Here is a 20,422-nt window from a genome sequence, read left to right as displayed (position 1 = left end):
CCAGAAACAAGGAGTCTATCGGGTGGTTCAGCAGTACGAGAGAGTGTTCAGTAAACACCCGTTAGACTTCGGGCGAGTCAAGGGGGTAGAACACCACATCCCCACGGGAGACCATCCTCCTATAAAAGAGAGGTATCGACCCGTACCCCCTGCCCACCACCAACACGCCAAGGGGATGCTTAGAGACATGAAGGAGGCTGGGGTGATCAGGGATAGCTGTAGCCCCTGGGCAGCTCCACTAGTCTTAGTCAGAAAAAAAGACAACACCATGAGGATGTGTGTAGATTACCGGAAAATCAACCGTATCACACACAAGGATGCGTACCCCTTACCAAGGATAGAGGAGTCATTGGCTGCTTTAAGATCTGCTAACTTCTTCTCTACCTTGGATCTCACTAGCGGGTACTGGCAGGTTCCTGTAGCAGAGGCGGACCGGGAGAAGACCGCATTCACCACCCCGATGGGACTTAGCGAGTTCACCTGCATGCCGTTCGGACTCTGCAACGCACCAGGAACCTTCCAACGACTAATGGAGTGTTGTCTGGGCCACAGAAACTTCGAGACGGTCTTGTTGTACCTGGACGATGTCATCGTATATTCCAAGACGTATGAGGACCACCTGAAACACCTGGCGGAAGTGTTCGAAGCTCTGGCGAGTTACGGCCTAAAGGTGAAACCCTCCAAGTGTCACCTCCTGAAACCAAAGGTGCAGTACCTGGGACACGTGGTGAGCGCTGACGGAGTGGCTCCCGACCCTGATAAGATCACCGCAATTAAGGAATGGCCAAGCCCCTCCAGCGTAAAAGAAGTGCGGCAGTTCCTCGGGTTGGTAGGCTACTACCGAAGGTTTATTCCCGGTTTCACCAAAAATGCAGCACCTATGCAGGACCTCCTGATAGGCCAGTCCCGGAAGGCCAAGAACCAGAAGCCGCCCTTCAAATGGGAGGAGTTGGAAGAAGAGTCCTTCCGCCAGCTGAAGATGGCCCTCACGGGGGACGAAATCCTGGCATACCCGGATTATAGCCAGCCCTTTATCCTCTACACCGACGCCAGTAACATCGGGCTAGGAGCCGTACTGTCCCAGATCCAGCAGGGGAAGGAACGAGTAATCGCCGACGCCAGCCGAAAACTGCGACCCACCGAAAGGAACCCCGAGAATTACAGCTCATTTAAGCTAGAGTTCCTGGCCGTAGTATGGGCAGTCACCGAGCGCTTTAAGCATTACCTCGCTTCTTCCCGGTTCACCGTGTACACGGATAACAACCCGTTGACACACCTGGACACGGCAAGACTCGGTGCCCTGGAGCAGAGGTGGATGGCCCGTCTGTCCAACTACGAGTTCACAATCAAATACCGGGCCTGACGCTCCAATACCAACGCGGATGCCCTGTCCAGGATGCCCAACCTGCCGGACGAAGGAGAAGATCCGGAGGGACTGGAAGAAGTTGAACTCCCTGCGTTCCACCGTCATGGGACTATCCAGTATTCCCACCGGGTAAGGAGTAAGCAGGCTGTTACGTTGAACCCCTTACCTCACTACAACTGGGCGGAAACGCAAGACAGCGACCCTGCCGTCCGACTGGTGAAGGAGATGCTGACTCGCCTGGAGGCTTGCCTTGAACCAGACGCTCCGGAGGAAGCCAAACAACTATGGGCAGAGAAGAGTCGACTGTTCCTTTACAAGGGGAAGTTGTGCCGCAGAATGGTTAACTCCCGGACGCATGAACTACTCTGGCAAGTAGTGGTGCCACGGAGGGACGCAGCCATGGTGATGGAGGCATACCACGACGGAGCTGGACACTTCGGGTGGAAGAAGCTGGAGTTCCTGCCATTGAGAAGTGGTGCAGAGACTGTGGCCCGTGCAACCTGAGAAGGAAGGACCGCGCCAGCCAGAAGACTCCCCTGCAGTCCATCGTCACCCGGCAACCGTTGGAACTGGTAGCCTTGGATCATGTAAAACTGACCCCAAGCAGAAGTGGCTACGTCTACGCGTTAACCATCGTGGATCATTACTCCCGGTTTCTGGTTGTCGTCCCCGTCAAGGACTTAACGGCTCAAACAGCAGCTAGAGCCTTCCAGCAGCACTTTTGCCGTCCACACGGGTACCCGGACCAAGTGCTGACGGACCAGGGACCTGCCTTTGAAGCGGAGGTCTTCCAGGAATTCTGCAATCTGTATGGCTGCCGGAAGATAAGGACGACACCCTACCATCCGCAAACTAATGGACTTTGTGAGAAAATGAACCAGGTGGTAATGGATCTTCTAAAAACGTTGCCCCTGGAAGAACGCAATCTGTGGCCTGAGAAGTTGCCCGATCTGGTGGACCTATACAACCACATCCCGGTAGGTTCCACCAACTGTACCCCGGCTTACCTAATGAGGGCAAGACCTGGTAAGTTACCTGTTGACCTGGAAATGGGAGTCCTGACACCCGAGGACACTTCACCAGAAACAGACTGGGACACGGAGAGGCAGCAGCAGTACCGGAGAGTACAGGAGAGCGTGGAGCAAAGTCTCTGTCAGGCTAGGGAAAGACAAGAGAAAACTTACAACCAGTATGCTCCCGCTGTTCCCCTGGTACCTGGAGAGCAGGTCTTGAAGAGGAAGAGACGGCTCCACAAGTTGGACGACCAGTGGGAAAAGGACCCGTACACCGTACTGCCCTCAAGCCACGAGAACCCGAAGGTTTGTACCATCAGTAAAGACGGAGGGGAAACCACAGCTATTGTATCCCGGGACCACCTGAAGAAGTGTCCCGAACAACTGAGGAACCCTGAAGAGGAACAAGAAGACCATCGACCCGTAGAGGAAAGGGAAGATATGGTTAGTACTGTGCTCGGGGACTTCCCTCGGTCTTGGACTCAAGTCAATGGTGCAGTTGTGGTACCCGTACTCACCTTCCTCCAACCAGCATCCCAAGCACCTACGGAGCAACAGGTAGAGCTGGAAGAACAGCCGGTCCAGGAGGCAGAAGACCCCACATCCGCAGACCAGGAGGATCAACCCTCTGCTTGCAGTGAGCCTGCCATATCCCTAGTGAGCCAAAGAGCCGGTAGACAGCTGCCCAGTTTACCCTTGACAGCTCCTACACCCTGTAGTTCAGGGCTAGGCAGTCAGCTCCGTAGGTCCACTAGGGCCACTAGAGGCCAGTTACCCGCACGGTGGAGGATTTGAAGTGTATAAATTGTTTTATTTATGTTTACCTGTGTATTGTTGCTTGTGTATAATTTTGTGTTTCTAGTTATTTGTAGGAGTCCTTGGTGGATTTACCGGGAATCCTTGTACATAGTTGGAGCGTAACCCAGGACGGACTAAAGACTGTTAAGGACTCGGGGTAGGACAAACCCCTACCTGGTTACGTCTCCCTGTTTTGGTGAAATGGACACCTTGCTTTTCTTCAAAGACTGCACCCGGTTACGGACATGCCGTAACCATCTTTATATGTTTTTCTTATTGTATTATTTTTGTTTTTATCTTGTTATGTTTTTCTAAAATATGTTTAGTCCCGGAGTACTAAATTTCACTAGGGGGGAATGTGACACCCCAGGGGTCTGGTTGCCACAGTGATAGAGATGTTATGTCTGAGAGCAGGTGGGAGGTCTCTTGGTCAGGGATCCTGTGCATGCCACACCTCCTGCCCAGTCTTGGGAGGGGAAGAACTTCCCCTATATAAACCCGGGGCTGAAGCAGGGTTAGGAGTCTAGGAGAGTAGAGACAAGAGACAGTCATAGGAAGAAACAGCTGGAGCTCAGTGGGAGCAATACTACTACGAGTCAGGGGCTGGCAGCTGCAGAGCTCGCCCTGACTGAGAAGCTTTCTTACCGGACCCGGCGTCCGAGGCTGTGGGGACTAACTCTTACCCAGCAGCAGAAGCCGACCGGCAGGGGATTTCAGGTCCTCAGGCCCAGAAACCCGAAGGCACGGTCACACGTGTGGGACCAGCACCGCCATTGTGGAGCGGAAGCCAATAGAAGGCCCCGAGTCACCGGCCATACGGGTGAGCACCACACGGTACACTCAGGGACGTGGGCTACTTATATCCGCTTCTAGCAAGGTAGCCAGAAGACTACAGTCAGTTTGGGAGGCCTACAACTCCGCCTGGCCAGGGGAGATCCCATCTGCTCAAGGACTGACCAGGCCCCGTTCGCTAGCAAGTACTCCGGGAGGGTCTATCGTTGTTACCAGTAAAGACCCTGAATTACACCGCACCGTCTCTGAGTGGTTCCTGCTACCCCCATCTTCCACGTCGGCTGCCCTGAGGCCATACCCATCCCGTTGGGGGTTATACTATCACGCTGCACAATTCTACACCGGCCTCAGCGGTCTGCCCTGCAGCGGCAGCTCCATAGCTGCAAGTCAACGGGTGGCGTAGTCGACACTCAAATAACATCTATCAAGACTGCCACACACTGAGTCTGACCCCCTGGGCACGGACCGGGTCCCCGCCACTCGGAGACTACAACCCTCATCTGATCCGGTTCCGGGTAAGCCCCCGTGCGCGAGACGCTGCGCGACACAGCAGGCCCAGGGGCGCGTCAGAAGCTCTGCACAAAGAGGGAGCAGAAGCAGCGCCTCAGCACAAGGCAAGACCAGTATGGCCAAAGTTTTGTGTCCCTGCCGCCACAAATGTCTACACCATCACAGATGGCTCCAGTCAGCAGGAGGCAACGTTTCCGTCAGATGGTGACAGACTACATGTCTTGCCCTCTTAGTGTACTCCCAAACAGCTCTTCTCCCTTCAAGTTTTGGGTCTGTAAGCTGGATACATGGCCAGAGCTTAGTCAGTATGCATTGGAGGTGCTAGCTTGCCCTGCTGCTAGTGGATTATCGGAACGCGTCTTTAGTTCCGCAGGTGGTGTACTAACAGACCGTCGCATGCGACTATCCTCCGATAACGTTGACCGGCTTACTTTTCTCAAAATGAACAAGGCCTGGATCTCTCATGAATTTGCCAGTCCTCTTCCAGAATAAATAATAGGTTGGCAACAGTATCCAGGTCTCCTGTTGTGTTCATGTTTCTACCACCTGAACTGTAATCCCTGAGCTCCAACACCGCCAGTTGGCGCTCGGAAGTGCCGTCTGCACAGTCAACACTTGCTGCCGTGTTATTGGGGTTCAGTAACGTCAGCTGTTCCCCTGCTGTGCGGACGGCAATTTCTCCTGCTCTGTCCACATTCTCACTACTACAGATTTTAAAGCTGCTCCAATTATACCTCTGGCTCCTCTGTTTTCAGTATTATCCCTGAGCTCCAACACCGCCAGTTGGCGCTCGGAAGTGCCGTCTGCACAGTCAACACTTGCTGCCGTGTTATTGGGGTTCAGTAACGTCAGCTGTTCCCCTGCTGTGTGTCCGGCAAATTCTCCTGCTTTGTCCACATCCACTGTACTACTGATTTAAAACTTGCTCCAATTACACCTCTGGCTCCTCTGTTTTTAGTATTTACCCAGGGCTCCAATACCGCTAGTTGCTGCTCAGAAGTGTCGTCTGCACAGTCAACGCTTGCTCCAGTGTTATTGGGGTTCAGTAACGTCAGCTGATCCCCAGCTGTGTGTCCGGCAAATTCTCCTGCTCTGTCCACATTCACACTACTACAGATTTTAAAGTTGCTCCAATTATGCCTCTGGCTCCACTCTGTTTTTAGTATTTACAACTGGGTTCCAGCACCGCCAGCTGTTTCCCAGCAGTGTCTTTGGCACGGGTTCTCCCTCCTGCCCAGCCTTGTTCCAGCACGCCAGCTGTTTCCGGGTAGTGTCAACGTCACTTTGCCTCCAATGCGTTGTCCTGTCGTGTTGCGGTCGGGTTAGCCGACTCTATGGTGCCTGCAGTTTAGGTGACTCCTATGTGGGCTGCGGGATCTGGCAATGAAGGCTGGTTCCATAGTGCCAATAGGACAAGCACCCCCTGTAGGACTGTGGGTTTTGGTAACTGCGGCCGGCTCGCGGCCTTGAAACTTTTTTTTACATGGGTACCTTCTGCTACCCATCCGGGTTCCAGTACCGTCAGCTGGTTCTCGGCAGTGCCTTTGGATTAGGTGCCGCCTTCTCGGTATCCAAGTTCCACCAACGTCTGCTGGTCCTTGGTAGTGCTTTCTGGCACAGGTACCTCCTGCTTAGTAACCGAGTTCCAGTACCGTCAGCTGGTCTTCGGTAGTTCCATTGGCTCTTGTACCTTCTGCTACCCATCCGGGTTCCAGTACCGTCAGCTGGTTCTCGGCAGTGCCTTTGGATTAGGTGCCTCCTTCTCGGTATCCAAGTTCCACCAACGTCTGCTGGTCCTTGGTAGTGCTTTCTGGCACAGGTACCTCCTGCTTTGTAACCGAGTTCCAGTACCATCAGCTGGTCCTCGGTAGTTCCATTGGCTCTTGTACCTTCTGCTACCCATCCGGGTTCCAGTACCGTCAGCTGGTTCTCGGCAGTGACTTTGGATTAGGTGCCTCCTTCTCGGTATCCAAGTTCCACCAACGTCTGCTGATCCTTGGTAGTGCTTTCTGGCACAGGTACCTCCTGCTTAGTAACCGAGTTCCAGTACCGTCAGCTGGTCCTCGGTAGTTCCATTGGCTCTTGTACCTTCTGCTACCCATCCGGGTTCCAGTACCGTCAGCTGGTTCTCGGCAGTGCCTTTGGATTAGGTGCCTCCTTCTCGGTATCCAAGTTCCACCAACGTCTGCTGGTCCTTGGTAGTGCTTTCTGGCACAGGTACCTCCTGCTTAGTAACCGAGTTCCAGTACCATCAGCTGGTCCTCGGTAGTTCCATTGGCTCTTGTACCTTCTGCTACCCATCCGGGTTCCAGTACCGTCAGCTGGTTCTTGGCAGTGTCTTTGGCACGGGTACTCCCTCCTGCCCAGCCTGGTTCCAGCACGCCAGCTGTTTCCGGGTAGTGTCAACGTCACTTTGCCTCCAATGCGTTGTCCTGTCGTGTTGCGGTCGGGTTAGCCGACTCTATGGTGCCTGCAGTTTAGGTGACTCCTATGTGGGCTGCGGGATCTGGCAATGAAGGCTGGTTCCATAGTGCCAATAGGACAAGCACCCCCTGTAGGACTGTGGGTTTTGGTAACTGCGGCCGGCTAGCGGCCTTGAAATTTTTTTTACATATGTACCTTCTGCTACCCATCCGGGTTCCAGTACCGTCAGCTGGTTCTCGGCAGTGCCTTTGGATTAGGTGCCGCCTTCTCGGTATCCAAGTTCCACCAACGTCTGCTGGTCCTTGGTAGTGCTTTCTGGCACAGGTACCGCCTGCTTAGTAACTGAGTTCCAGTACCGTCAGCTGGTCTTCGGTTGTTCCATTGGCTCTTGTACCTTCTGCTACCCATCCGGGTTCCAGTACCGTCAGCTGGTTCTCGGCAGTGCCTTTGGATTGGGTGCCTCCTTCTCGGTATCCAAGTTCCACCAACGTCTGCTGGTCCTTGGTAGTGCTTTCTGGCACAGGTACCTCCTGCTTTGTAACCGAGTTCCAGTACCATCAGCTGGTCCTCGGTAGTTCCATTGGCTCTTGTACCTTCTGCTACCCATCCGGGTTCCAGTACCGTCAGCTGGTTCTCGGCAGTGCCTTTGGATTGGGTGCCTCCTTCTCGGTATCCAAGTTCTACCAACGTCTGCTGATCCTTGGTAGTGCTTTCTGGCACAGGTACCTCCTGCTTAGTAACCGAGTTCCAGTACCGTCAGCTGGTCCTCGGTAGTTCCATTGGCTCTTGTACCTTCTGCTACCCATCCGGGTTCCAGTACCGTCAGCTGGTTCTCGGCAGTGCCTTTGGATTAGGTGCCTCCTTCTCGGTATCCAAGTTCCACCAACGTCTGCTGGTCCTTGGTAGTGCTTTCTGGCACAGGTACCTCCTGCTTTGTAACCGAGTTCCAGTACCATCAGCTGGTCCTCGGTAGTTCCATTGGCTCTTGTACCTTCTGCTACCCATCCGGGTTCCAGTACCGTCAGCTGGTTCTCGGCAGTGACTTTGGATTAGGTGCCTCCTTCTCGGTATCCAAGTTCCACCAACGTCTGCTGATCCTTGGTAGTGCTTTTTGGCACAGGTACCTCCTGCTTAGTAAGCGAGTTCCAGTACCATCAGCTGGTCCTCGGTAGTTCCATTGGCTCTTGTACCTTCTGCTACCCATCCGGGTTCCAGTACCGTCAGCCGGTCCTCGGTAGTTCCTCAGCCTTCTTGTACCTTCTGCTACATTTCCAAGTTCAAGCTTTTTGAAATGGTTCTTGGTAATCACTCTGGATCTCCCTGACGAGGACCCTGAAGACGAGGACCCTGAAGACCAACCCGAAGAAGACGAGGACCCTGAAGACGACGACCCTGAAGACGAGGACCCTGAAGACCACCCCGAAGAAGACGAGGACCCTGAAGACCACCCCGAAGAAGACGAGGACCCCGAAGACGAGGACCCTGGAGACGAGGACCCTGAAGACCAACCCGAAGAAGACGAGGACCCCGAAGACGAGGACCCCCAGAAGACGACGACCCTGAAGACGAGGACCCCGAAGACGACGACCCTGAAGACCACCCCGAAGAAGACCAAGAAGATGACCCTGAAGAAATTGACCAAGAGGATAAAGAAGATAAGACAACCACCAAGATACAGAAGAACAAGAGACAGAAAACCAAGAAGCAGAAGTACAAGAAGCTGCAGAACAAAAAGCGGAAGAACATTAAGCATAAGACTAAAAATCAGAGCAAAAGATAATATCTAAATTATAAGCAGAAGATGACTAAGCAGTGTATGGGGGTGAGTCCGTTCCTCCTCGTGGTGCCCCTGGAAACGACCTGCTGCTGCAGGCCAAACTGAACGCAGACAAATCCTGTTGTAAATCTTTTGTGATGGGCAGAACGAAAGGTGTAATGTTCAAACTTTTATAGATAACAACTACAGGAATGCCTGTCACAAATAAGAATATGATGAAGAAGAAGAATATGAAGAAGATGAAGAAGTAGAATATGAAGAAGAATAATAGTTGAATAAGAAGAATATGAAGAATGTAAAAAAAAAGAACAATACGAAGAAGGTGAAGAAGAAGAAGATGAAGAAGGTGAAGAAGAAGTGGATGAAAAAGATGCTGATGCTGAGGATGATGAAGGAGAAAGTGTGGGAGAAGTAAAAAAGAAGGTGAAGAGCATGGAAGTAGTGAAACATAAATATCTGACAAAATATAAAAAAACTTAACATAGTCAATATTTCCGTGACTCAGAACGTCTTAAAAAAAATATTAATTCCTGCTATTCCATTTGATTGGGCTAAACCTCTATGCCTTTATTGTCTCCCCCACCTCCCCCAATACATTCTACATTATTCTTAGTTGTTTTCCTTCATGTAGAATTAACCTACAAGGAAAGAAAGGGTTTATTTTCATTCCAATATTTCTGTCCCATTGACTTGCATTGGTTTCCGGTATCGGAATCGGCGATATCCGATACTTTTGGGGTATCGGTCCGATCCAATCCGATATTTGCCGATATTGGAAGGTATCGCTCAACACTAATCAGGACTAATAATATTCTTTTGGTCTTAACACTGCTAATTTTGGTGAAAAGCAATATAATACACCATTTTACTTCTCCATTTGCTTGTTTGCAGCATACAGCCAGATTTGGTTGATTTGAATAGCATTGAATAGATTGAAACTTGTCAATCATCTCAGGTGGTCAAATATTACTGCAGTATTAATCGCAAATTTTTTTGGAAGCTGCAAAATATTATACTCCATTTAAAGTCTGCCAGTTGTGCATTCAAAACATATCCACACTTGGATGTCAATGGCATCGCTATACCGGCACTGCCCAAAAGAATTGGTCATCAGACTTGATCAAATACTGCGGTATTAATCCTGACATGTTTGTCCAAGCTGCAAAATATTATACTCCATTTAAAGTCTGCTACTTGTGTGTCCAAAATATAACCACACTTGTTCGCTGACCAATAGCATCGCTATACCGGCACTGCCACAAAAAATTGTTCATCAGACGTGATCAAATATTACTGCGGTAATAACCATGACCTTTTTTGCAAGCTGCAAAATATTAAACTCCATTTAAAATGGGCAGGACACGCGGTAAGGGACGGGAAAGTGGATGTGATGCTGATTATGCACGCAGAGGCCGAGGCCGTGGGCAAGATGAAACTGCCTACTGAGGGAACACACCAAACACCCACATCATGTTGACCTAGCTTCCTATCCCACTTTCTAGGGGGCCGCGGAACACCACTCTTGAAGCCAGAGCAGTGTGAAAAGGTTGTTGGTTGCATAGCAGATAATGCTTCCAGTCAGTTTGCCACCACCACCCTGTCTTCCACAAGGTCAAGTCTCAGTAGCCATGAGTCTGGACCACATATTCTTTCCTCTCACCATGCCGAGTGCACTGAGGCAAGTGATCCCACACTTGGACACTCCGAAGAGCTGTTCACAGTTCCATTTATAAAGTCTGGCCTCTCGCTCGGTTCACTTCAAGGGGGGTAAGAGGAGATCTCATGTAGCGATGCCCAAATATTTCAGCAGCCTTTGTCACACGAAGCCAATGATGGGAAAGTGAAATTACTGTTGCAAGAAGTGGATGATGATGATGAGACACAATTGCCAGCAAGTCAGGAGGAGGCCCAGGGTGCGTACATGGAAGACGAGGTGGTGGATGATGAAGTCACTGTCCCAACCTTGCAAGGTGACATGCATACCGAGGACAGCAGCGCAAAAGGGAATGGAGATGTATCACCACAACAGGCCGGAACAAGCAGTGGGGTGGTCACAGACACAAGGCGGGCAACTGTTCCACAAAACACCAATACGAGGGAAGTTGCCAGTCCAACTGTTAGGTCTTCCCGAGTCTAACTCTTTTTAAAGACTGTCCAGTTAACCCAAAAAAGGCCATTTGCAACATCTGCCATGCCTGCATCAGCAGGGACAGCAAAACTACCAGCTTGACCACCACCAGCATGCTCAGGCACATGACAGCAAAGCACCCCACTAGTTGGGCTGAATGCCAGGGTCCAGAAACAGTGTCTGCGAGTGACACCACTGCCTCTTCCGCTATTGTACATGCCATACTGTCCATGATGCAGGCGAAGATGCCTCCCACTCTGCACATGTTGTTGCACACTTGCAACCATCACCATCAGCAAAGCAACCATGTCCACGTCCTTGTCCCAGTGCAGTGTTCAGTTGTCCCTACCCCAGTCCTTGGAACGCAAGTGCAAATATGCAGCCACCCACCCACAGGCCACAATGCTAAACTCCCAAATTTCTCGACTGCTTGCACTGGAAATGTTGCCTTTTAAGCTCATGGAAGCTTTCCGAAACCTCATGGCGGCGGCTGTCCCTCTGTACTCTGTCCCCAGCCACCACTATTTCTCCCGGTGTGCCACCTTACACAAGCACGTGTCCCAGAACATTACCAGTGCCCTCACCAACACAGTTACTGAGAAGGCCCACTTAACCATGGACACGTGGACAAGTGTTTGTGGCCAGGGACGGTACATTTGACTGACTGCACACTGGGTTAATATTTTGGAAGCTGGGACCCAGTCGGACCCTGAGGCAGAACAAGTCCTCTCGATGCCGTGGATTGCAGGCCCTGGGTAAATCAGAGTTGCCCTCACATTCTACAACTCCTGCACCTTGTCATCCTCCTCCTCCTCTTCAGCCTCCATCTCCGAAATGACCACATCAGTTGCAAGCTGGAAGCACTGCAGCACTGCTTCGGCCAAACGGCAAACAGGCTATGCTGAAGCTTATCTACTTAGGAGAAAAACCGCACACCACTGCAGTGTTGTTGAAAGCTGTAACAGAGCTGGAAGATCTGTGGCTCTCACCGCTGAACCTACAGCCAGGCATGGTAATGTGTGACAATGGCTGGAACCTGGTGGCAGCTCTGAAGCTTGACAACCTCACACATGTACCGTGCCTGACCCATGTGGCTCAACTTATTGGTTCAGCAGTTTCTCAAAACCTACCTGGATCTACCTGAGCTGCTTGTGAAAGTACGCTGCATGTGTACCCAATTTAGAAAGCCAGCTACAGCTTCTGCTGCCCTGACAGTGCTTCAGCAGCATTTGCAGCTTCCAGCTCACCGACTGGTGTGCGATGTCACCATGCATTGGAACTCAATGTTACATATGTTGGGAAGGATTTGTGAGCAGCACAGGGCAGTTGCTGAGTACCAGCTTCAACACGTTCGTCGGTATTCAGGTCAGCCTCCACACATAGGAGCTGATGAGTGGACATGGATGTCTGACATCTGTGCCATCCTCCAAAACTTGGATGACTTGACCAAGGTGGTGAGCAGCGATGACGCCATAATTAGCATCACCATCCCGCTTCTCTGTCTACTGAAATGCTCACTGCTCACAATTACAGAGGAGGCATTGCAGGCGCAGCACAATGAGATGGAGCAAGGAACCATACTGGATGAAGCCACACAGCCAAGCCTCATCTCATCCCAACGCGGATTGGGTGATAATGAGGAGGAGGAAGAGGAGGAGGAGGAGGAACAGAAGCTTGTTTCCTGCACTATAGATGATACTACCCACACCACACTCATAACGTCTGTTCAGCGTGGATGGCCAGAAGAGGGGGAGGACAAGGAAAAGGACCAGGAGGAGGATGAGGAGGAGAACATGAACAGTTGTCCTCTTGGTGGGGACAGGGAAGTTTTGGCTGTTGGCAGTCTGGTACACATGGCTGAGTTTATGTTCCGCTGCCTTTCCCATGACCCTCGCGTTGTACGCATTATGGGCAACAGTAATTACTGGTTGTTCACACTTCTAGATCCGTGCTACAAGGAGAACTTTCTGTGTCACCCTGGCCTGGATGCCACAAATGTATAATAAAGCTGTGTCTGAGAGCAAGGGGGAGGTTCTCTGGTCAGGGACCATTAGCATGCAGCACCTCCTGTCCCAGGCCAGTAGGGGGAGCAGGCTGCCCCTATAAAAGCTGGAACTGGGGGCAGGGTTAGGGAGTTCTGGACGACCTGTCTCTGGAGTGAGAGGTGTCCCAGAGAAGGGAGAGCCAGTTCAGCTGAGGCTGAGGAGGACAAGTGGCAGTAGAGGAGCCATGAGCCAGGGACGGAAGGCGAGGGGAGCCTGTCCTGGCTGAGAGAGAAACTGAACTACCGGACTTTGGTGTCCGAGGCTGTTAGGATTCCAAGTCCTACAGCAAATAACCAGTCCGCAGGGGATTGTATGTCCCTTGGCCTAAGAAGCCCGGAGGTTCTGCCACAGCAGAAGGGACCAGCAAAGCTGCACCAGGCCAAGAATAGAAAGGAACCCAAGTTGCAAGCCATACGGGCGAGAAGACACGCCGAGCTCAGGAACGTGGGCTGTTACACCACCAGGAGGGAAATAGCCAGAAAGAGCGCAGAGAATACAGTAGGCCCTCACCCTCACCCTGACCAGGGCCAGCTTCCCACTTGTTCTCAGACATCCAGGCCCCCTCCTAGCCGGGACTGTTTTTGGGTGGTCTCACCTGTTCTAATAAAGACCCTGAACTGTTTAAGAGGCCTCCGTCTCCTGGCTATTGCAATCGGAATCATCCCCTCCATCATCCATCTATATACTGCCCTGGGGCCACACTCCTCCCGTGGGGAGTTATACCACTTAGTGCTGCACACCTACATCTGCCCCAGCGGTCTGCACTGCAGCGGCGGTTAACCCTGACCGCAATCCACGGGTGGCGTAGTCGGACATTTAAAACCCTACAAATAGACTGCCACAACGTTTGGTCTGACCACCCTGAGCCACGGACCGGGTTGCCACTACTACCCCCATTATTGCCCTGCTGCCCAGCTCCGAGTGCCCCATGGCCCAGGGGGCGAGTCATTTCTATCTCTCCTTCCCATGGCAGACAGGTCTAATAAAATATTGCAGTACCAGAAGGCCCTTGTTGAAGAATTATTAAAAAAATTCCCAGCTGACAACGCTGGCGGCAGAGGTCACAGCTCCTTGGACAACCAAGGAGTACAGGCAAGGGAGACACAAATCATATGCAGCAGAGGCAGGGGAACACTGACAAAGGTCTGGGACAGTTTTCTCAAACCTTCCCAGTGCCCAGGCCCTGATGCACGGGGTACTCTGACAAGGAAGGAAAAGTTTTGGAAGATGCTGAAACAGTACCTTTCCGACTGTACCAGCATCCTCCGTGATTCCTCTGTGCCTTACAACTATTGTGTATCCAATCTGCACACATGGCATGAACTGTCTCTCTACGCCTTGGAGGTCCTGGCCTGCCCTGCCACTAGCGCTTTGTCAGAGCGGGTTTTATTGCTGCCAGGGGTATTATAACTGATAGGCGCATCCACCTATCAACTGAAAATGCTAACCGGCTGACTGAATTGGGCCAGACTTCTCGACACCACCGGATGATAGCAGCAGAACATAAACTCAAATCCAGTAGTTTTTTTGGAGGGTCTATTCCCATGCACCCCTTCACACACAGACATGGGTATACACTTCAGGATTTCGTCTGTTTTATGTCATCCTCCTCCTTATCCTTCTCCTCATCCTCCACCACCATATCACCAGGGTGATTATCATTCAACACCCATATAATTTTTTTAAGGGTGTTTATGATGCCAGTAGGAAGAATTTTTGGAGGCCTACCTCTAACATTCTATATAATATATAGTGCATGGGCATTACCAGTCTAGGAGACCCACTCCTTAATACTGGAAAATACATTTTTTACTGAGGTTCTCCACTACGTCTCTTCAAATTGGTATTAAAGTGCATCCTAATGTTTGGCAACCCTTGAACTTGCCGCATACACAATAACAGTATAGGAGACACACTCCTTAATAATTTTTAAAGCAATTTTTCTGAGGCCCTTCATTATGTCTCTTCAAATTGGTATTGGATTGCGTCCTAATTTTTGTCAGCCCTTGAACTTGCTGCATACACAATAACAGTATAGGAGACCCACTCCTTATTCATTTTCAAAACAATTTTTCTGAGGCCCTACACTACGTCTCTTCAAATTGGTCTTTGACTGAATCCTAATGTTTGGCAGCCCTTGAAATTGCGGCATACACAATAACAGTATAGGAGACCCTCTCCTAAATAATGGGAAAGCCAATTCAAATCGATTCTATATTCTACAATATTAACTCTTATCTGCAATTTGTGTACAGGTGAGCTATCGCACTATGGGTAGCATATTACACACATCCAGACAAGGATTATTGCCTTATACTCTTGCTGCTGCAAACAATAAAAAAAAATCTATTCCCTATTGATACTGCTAGAAGCTTCTTTTAGATTAGAGACAGGTGCTAGGTATCATCAGCTGGAAATGAGTGTTTATATTCTGGTCACATACATATCTTCCACAGTACATAGCATAATTGATTTCTTCCATGCACTCGTTGACCGATTCATCATTTTTAATGGTGATCTGTAATTAGAAATTGATGAAAGTAGGCAGGGTTGCTTGCACTCCTTCACAGTTTGGTGGTGCAACGTACCAAAAAAACCTATTGGGAGCCTGTCAAAGTCTATTTTTTATTGTATTATATTACCTCTTTTTTCTGAGATTCGTGTACCGGTGACCTATAGCAGTAGGGATAGCGTCTTACAGGCATCTAGTCAGGGATTATTGTATTATACTCCGCGCTGGAAAAAATAAATTCTATTCCCTATTGATAATGCTTTTAGCTGCTTTTAGAATAGGGACAGGTGTTAGATGGTACCATCAGCTGGAAAGGATCGTTCATTCTGGTGGCATACATCCCTAGAACAATCCATAACTTGATTAATTTTTTCCATGCACTTGTTCACTGATTCACACCTTTTAACGGTGATCTGTAATTAGAAACTGATGAAAGCAGGCAGGGTTGCTTGCATTCCTTCACAGTTTGGTGGTGCAACGTACCAAAAAAATCTCTTCGGAGCCGGTTAAATTCTATTTTTTATTGTACTATATTACCTCTCTTATCTGAGATTCGTGTACCGGTAACCTACAGCAGTTGGGATAGCATCTTACAGGCATCTACCTATTCAAGGATTATTATATTATACTCTGTGCTGAAAAAAAAAATTCTATTCCAGATTGATACTGCTGTTAATTGCTTTTACAATAGGGACAGGTGCTAGATGGTGTTTTCAGCTGGAAATGAATGTTCATATTCTGGTCAGATACATATCTTCAACAGTGCATAATTTCATTGATGTTCTCCATGCACTCATTGACCGATTCATAATTTTTACAGTGATCTGTACTCAGAAATGAATCAAGAAATAAACAGAAATTTATCATAGTTGACAGAAATTCATCGAAGTTGACAGAAATTTTTCAAATTTGACAGAAATTAATCAAACTTAAAAAAAAATTCCTTATTTAATGTGTCTATTGGTAGTTTCTTTGCAGCTTCTGTAGGTAAGAGGTAGTGGTGGGAAACTTGATGATACTGGAGCTGGAATTACCACTTTATAACTCTTCAGTGCTTTGTTTACATTTATTTCTGAGTGCTTCTTGAACTCTGTTTGGGGTCTTTGTTCTGCTGGAAGACCCATGACCTAGGATGCAAAGCCAGCTTTATGACACTGGGCATTACATTGTGAATCAAAATCCTTTGGGAATCTTCACATTTCATGATGCATTGCACACAATCAAGGCATCCTGTGCCTACACCATATTTGACTAGAAGTACTGTGTTCTTTTATTTGTAAGCCACATTCCATTTACAGTAAACAGTTGAATGATGTGCGTTACCAAAAAGCTCTATCTTGGTCTCATCTGTTCCCAAGACACCTGCTAGCCCTCTAAAAATAGTGGAGGTTGCCTGCTGGCACTCTATAAATTGTGAGGGCCGCCTGCTGGACATCCATAAATTGTGAGGACCGCCTGCTTAACATCCAAATTTCAAACTTTACAGAGTATATACGAAAAATAAAATTTGACCACGTCAGATGGATACATTATATTGCAGCAGCAATATACGGCTATGCAAAGCGTAACCGGCTGATGGCCCTCTAACAATAGTGAGGGCCAACTGCTGGCCCTTTAACAATAGTAAGGACCGTCTGATGGCCCTGTACAAATAGGCTTTGTGACTTTCAGAGTCCCTCTTTCATAAATGAAACAGGATGTGTCTGATCATGTCTCACACATCACATGGCCAAATAAGGTAGTAAAATGTTAAAGTTACATTTTCTGGTGAATTTATTTTTCACCGTTGAAAGCAATGCAAAAGTGCAAAAACACATCAAAAACGCTACGTGTGAACATAGCCCAAGGTGTGGAGGAGCATTTTTGGTTTTGGTTATTTATTGTGCCATATATACAAGTCACTACCCTGTAAAGAATGTTTATCATTTTTTCCAAGAAAATCCATTTTAGCTTCGTTTTTGCATGATTTATTGTCAGTCCGTAAAAGTGGTGTAATACTCTGACAACATTGTTCACAGCAGTGACCTGGGATTCAGAGACGCTTTCAGGGTTATTCCCCATGCTGTTCCCATATAATTTCAGCACTGTTTCCATTGATTTCACCAATTTGTAAGTCCTCTCCAGACCTCCAGGTGGAGGTGGGGGGCGCTGGAAAAAATGCTTGGGTTTCCCATTGACTTACACTGGACTCGTTACTCTGGTTGAGCACCCGAGCATTACGATTTACTCGACCCGAGTAGCGAGTACCCGAGCATTTTAGTGCTCGCTTATCACTAGTTTCTACCACCACCCCATTTAGGTTGAGACACCATGTGTATGGCATTAACCCTTAGCGAACTCACATTCCCATTATGAGTATGGAGAAAGTGTTGGGAAGCACCTGAAATGCTTCTGGTGGTTTCAATTTGGGCATCATAGATATGCTCTGATACTCTTCCTCAATGGCCGGGAGGTGCCACCCACATACTGCAGCCGCAAGTCAATAAGGAATTTTTCATGGATATAGCTTTCTTTGGATAAACAGCATCTCCCAACTCTAACATACTCCTCTACAGGTAAATTACTTATATATTGGGGATGGCAACTGGTAACTAGTGTTGAGCCACCCCCGTAGTGTTCGAGTTCGGTTCGGTTTGTCGAACACCCGTGTGTTCGCCGAACTGTTCGTCGAACTGTTCGTCGAACACCTTCGAACACCGTTAAAACCAATGGCAGGCAAACAAAAACACATAGAAACACATAGAAAACACCTTCAAAGGTGTCCAAAAGCTGACAAACTGCTCAGAAGACACAACTAACACATGGAAAAGTGACAAGTACATATAGTCATGCGAAAAGAAAAGAGGTGGAGGAGTAAAAGGAGGGGGAGACACAGATATAGGCATGTCATGCCCTTCTAAAATCCAAAAAGTGAGAAGCCGAGACGGCCAGTCCGCTCCTGCCCGTGCCACCTCCGTGTCGCCGGGTTTGTGCCAGAGCCGCGGTGAACCCTGACGGCCAGCCCCCCTCTCCCAATACTGGTGCCTGTCCGCTGGTGGGTCGAGAGAGCCCCCCTGTGGTGGAGGCAGCTCTAAGCTTTTTAATTTAAATTGTCCCTCTAATTTGAATGAATACACTTTAAATCCATTTACAAGGATCTATTGGAGGGCAAGTCTCATGCCAGCAGCCGCGTAATTCCAGCTCCAGTAGCGTCCACTAAAGCTGCTGCAGTTAAAAAGCTTTTATAAGGATCGAGCTCGGCTGTCCATCGCAAGGCATCCTAGTGCCAGTCCCAGCCCCTATGCCTTGGGGTGCCTCCTGATGCTCTTCACTAAGTATCCCGTGGTCCCGAAGCATTTCCTTTGAAAAAATTAAGTGTCTAAACTACAGGTGGTGTAGCTTGCTTAACAGCCGGGATAATCCGCTGACTAGCAGACACTGCTACTAGGCACAAAGTATTTCCTGGGCTAGATGCAGTTAAAAATTTGTAAGTAGATACTCTCGTTGGATGCTGAGAAAGCATTCCATAGAGTCTCCTGGCACGCCATATATGATTCTCTTAAAAAGCTTGGGGTAGGGGTCTAGGGGACCCTTTTATAGCCAAAATCACGGCCCTGTATCACAATACGTCACCTAGGCTGAAGATAAATGGAACTGTAGCACCGAGGGCTCGGTTGCTACAGACGTATTGCACCTCACCCAGAGGTGTGATATCTCACTCTCAGATAAGGATGGAGTGTGGATCAGGACCCGACACCTGCATGCATTACACCACATTGCCGTGGGGCAGGGCGACCAATATGCCCCTGAGATGGGCACGACAGTCCCTGTCCCTGGCTGGAGTGGGGGGAGGGAACACTGAGGAAGGGGAACCCTGCAGTGCAGGAGCAGGGAGGAAGCAGTTCCTGGGTGCATTGAGAAGGGAGTATAAAAGGTGGGCACCATCTTAGTTCAGTGCAGAGAAGTCTGAGCATAAGTGGCAGGGAGCAGGGGCTCTGCATGAGCTCTGCTCCGGAGGCGGGCCTAGTAACAGAGGCCCAGGCCTGCAAGAGGGAGAAGGAAGGAAGAGGAGCGGAGAAGGCTCCAGGAACGAGGAATGAAGGGATCCCAGGGGTGCGGACGGGCGAGTCGCCACCGCACGCCCGAATCCACCTGCGTGGAGGGGTCAGGCCAAAGGGGGAGACCGGTCCCCGAACTAGTGGAGGCAGGAAACGACCCTCAGCTAGAAACCGGAGGCTCTGACATTTTATGTGGCGCAGCCCCTTGCTCCACCCGCTAGGAAGGCACCACATAGGGTCAGGGAAACTGGCGCCAAGTTTACCAAGAGGAGGCCCGAGGCAGCCGGACAGAAGTGTTGGTAAGAAAGGCCAGACAAAGGACACACAAAGGGGGTCCTGTGAAGCGCTCCAAAGTTATCTGGGAGTTGTCTGAGCCCCTCACCTGGTGAGCACAGTACGACGTGGGCAGCCGTTACCTGCAGACGTGGTCTGGATAATAAGAACTGTGAGTAAAGGCCCTGAACTGCATCACTGACTCCGTGTCGTTACTGCTGCTGCCCTGCACCATCACCCCCATCCTCCGCATACACTGCCCTGAGGCTATACTCCTCCCGTGGGGAGTTATGCTACGCTCTGCTGCACCCACAACACCAGCCTTAGCGGTCTGCCCTGTAGCGGCGGTTCACTCTGACCGCAATCCACGGGTGGCGTAGTCGGACATTTAAACATCAAAACCACATAAATAGTTCCGCCACTGGTTTGACCGCCCTGAGCCACGGAACCGGATCGCCGCCACGAAGACTACAACCACCAGCATCCACCAAAAAGGGTCCGGCTCCGGGTGTCCCAAGGCCCAGGGGGTGCGTCAGAACATTTTCATCACCTTTCACAATCACCAATGGGACAAGGCAGGGATGTCCTCTGTCCCCTCTCTTATACATCCTAGTGACGGAGCACCTGCTCTCATCAATTCGCCATAACCCCAATATTAGGTGGATTGAGGTGGGAGGCACCGAGTACAAGTGCTCTCTATTTGCTGATGATGTCCTAGTATATATCACTCAATCACATATATCCATC

The sequence above is a fragment of the Phyllobates terribilis genome, unplaced genomic scaffold (genome assembly GCF_046119375.1).
Source record: "Phyllobates terribilis strain yellow unplaced genomic scaffold, ASM4611937v1 Scaffold_1__5_contigs__length_1240528914, whole genome shotgun sequence".
NCBI classification, from domain to species: Eukaryota; Metazoa; Chordata; class Amphibia; order Anura; family Dendrobatidae; genus Phyllobates; species Phyllobates terribilis.
Note: the sequence above shows the minus strand (reverse complement) of the source record.